The sequence below is a fragment of the Chelonoidis abingdonii genome, chromosome 21 (assembly GCF_003597395.2).
Source record: "Chelonoidis abingdonii isolate Lonesome George chromosome 21, CheloAbing_2.0, whole genome shotgun sequence".
NCBI lineage: Eukaryota > Metazoa > Chordata > Testudines > Testudinidae > Chelonoidis > Chelonoidis abingdonii.
Window position 1 is genome coordinate 14,699,722 of NC_133789.1, and position 2,972 is coordinate 14,702,693.

The following is a 2,972-nucleotide window of genomic DNA, read 5'->3' on the forward strand; positions in this document are numbered from 1 at the left end:
GAATCTACATAAAGTTTTTCACTTCTTTCCAGAAACTAACTAGTGTGTCAGGTAACAGTGGAGTTAGTTTGGCTGGAATAATTATTACATACAAAACGTTAGGTACTTAGCTTTAGAAAGCTTAAAAACAGTTATTTATCCAGACCGGGTGGCCCGTGGGGCTCTTGCGTCTGGCCTGCCAAACTCCCCCTCCCGCCCCTCTCCCTACCCATGGGATTGCCCCCTGCAGCCCTGCAAGCCCCAGGCCCCCGCTCTCTGAAGCAGCGGGCAGCACACCCCTTCAGTCCGCCCCCCGCAGCTCCCATTGGCAGGAACAGAGAACCGCGGCCAATGGGAGCTTCATGGGAGGTACCTGGAGGAGCGGCAAGAGCAGCAGATGCACAGAACCCTGAGCCCCTCCCTCTCGGGCTGCAGGGACACAGTTCCAGCTGCTTTCTGGAACGGAGCAGCGCGGGACTGGGGGCCAGGGCAGGCATGCAGGGAGCCTGCCCTGGCCCTGGTGTGCGCCGCTGCCACCCCGGAGCTGCTCTAGGTAAGCGGCGCTGGGCTGGAGCTTGCACCCTGAACCCCTCCTGCACCCCAACTCCCTGCCCTGAGCCCCCTGCTGCATCCTGCACCCCTCCTGCACTCCCTGCCCTGTGCCACCTGCCACACCCTGCACCCCGATGCCGTGCCGCACGCCTCACCCTCTTGCACCCCACACACCAACTCGCTGCCCTGAACCCCCTGCCGCACCCTGCGCCCTTTCTGCACCCCTGGGGTGGCATTGGGGTGAGGACTTCGGGGAAGGGGGTGGAATGGGGGCAGGGCCAGAGGCAGTGATGGGGAGAGTGTCATTGATGCAGCCCTTGGATCAATGTACTAGTCCTCATGTGTCCCTCGTGGTCATTTGAATTTGAGACCCCTGATCTAGACTTTACAAATAGTTGCATCGAACTGACAAAATCTCTCGTGTCCTGAAAACAGGTCAGATTTCAGATTCATAAAGCGTCACCAAGACCTTTCTAGCTGTTCAAGGAGGATTGCTCTAAAACAAGCATCTATGGTTGCACCATATGGAGTGTTCTAATAAATGTCACCATTTAGAAGATGTCATCTCAAGCATAGAACCTGCAAGCTGGGTAAAAAAAACCACTCACTTATTGCTTGGTATTAGGATCCCTGTTTTCACTGCTGTTGTGTGTAATGTTGCAATCACTTGGCCAGAGATCCACAACAAAAACAACGCTAAGGCTGTATGAAGCTGCGAAATTAATCTGTTTGCACTTGCATGTCAGATACTGCAGGCATTAAACTCTCAGTTGCAAAAGTTGGAGCTGTCTCCCCTCATAAAGGTTTCATACTTTTTGCTACTACTTAGTGCTTTACAAATATTAAATCTCCAACAACTGTGAGACAAGCAAGTGTCCCCATCTTACAGATAAGGCAACAGAAGAACAGAAATATGAAGAGATTTACTTGACTGAGACTACAGAGCTGGGATTCCTTATTCCTTGTCCAGCACTACAGCTGGGATTAGAATTCAGAAGTTCTTAGTTCTCACTCTATGGGACAAGACCTTATGCCCCAGTAACTTAATATGCTCAGGTTTCAGAGAAGCAGCCGTGTTAGTCTGTATCCGCAAAAAGAACAGGAGTACTTGTGGCACCTTGGAGACTAACAAATTTATTTGAGCATAAGTTTTCGTGGGCTACAGCCCCATTTCATTGGATGCATTTCCACTACATGCATCTGATGAAGTGAGGCTGTAGCCCATGAAAGCTTATGCTCAAATAAATTTGTTAGTCTCCAAGGTGCCACAAGTACTCCTGTTCTTAATATGCTCAGTATTATAAGGAAAGTAATTTTGCTTTCCTCAGCACAGGTGGTCTAATTATAGTAAAAGAAATACACACTGCCTTAAAAATAAAAAATAGTCTACTATAGCTTGTCACATCTCTCAGTTGATAACAAATGGGATAACAAAGCACTGGAATGAGTTACCTAGGAGGTTGTGGAATCTTCTTCCTTAGAGGTTTTTAAGGCCCAGCTTGACAAAGCCCCGGCTAGGATGATTTAGTTGGGGTTGGTCCTGCTTTGAGCAGAGGGTTGGACTAGAACCTCCTGAGGTCTCTTCCAACCCTAATCTTCTATGATTCTATGAAATGGTACCACAAACTATTATTTTTGACTAGGACTGACTTGACAAGAAGTAACAGGTATGTCTGACAGACCTGCAAGGTGCCAAGCAGTAATTAACTAGTGTGTCACATCTCTAGTTAACATCACAGGCTGAGCAAGCTTCTCAGGAACTCCAACCCTAAAATCAGACCACACAAACGTGTATATTAGTTAGTTTACAGTGTGGACCTCATCATTTGCCCAAGGCCGCCAATGCAATAGCAAGACATATTATATATTGTTATTGTGCGTTTCCTTCTACACAGTCTCTTTTTAAATATGTAGCTCACCACCTGCAGAATAGCCATCTGAGAGGTCTATTTTGATATTATACAGTAGCTAAAGAGACATTTAACTGCCAAACACATAGCACCAGTATGTGTTCAAAGCCCTATCCTCAGAAATAAGTCACCTATTAGTAATTCTGGATTCTTGATAATTTGTTTGGCTGTTCATTTCTAGGGCTTCTTCTCTCCCCATCCCATGAACTACATTACAAAGACATTCTAGGGACCTGAGTTAAACATGGTTGTCCCCTGACATAACTAGACCACTGCTCCATTTTGCAATTTTGGCATGTCCCTGACACTGCTAAATCCTTGAGACAGTCCCCCATAACAGCTGCAGTGTAAGAAGGTAGCACAAATAAAAACAAAGTGGATTCCTGAAACAAAAAAAGTTACACTGAAGATTTCTGTAGTACTTCTTCAGCCAGAACCTAGGATTCCAGTTCAACTGTTTTTATGTATGCTTTGTTTAGCACTCACAATTACCAACACTTTCACCTGAGGTTATTTTTACACTGGGAAACA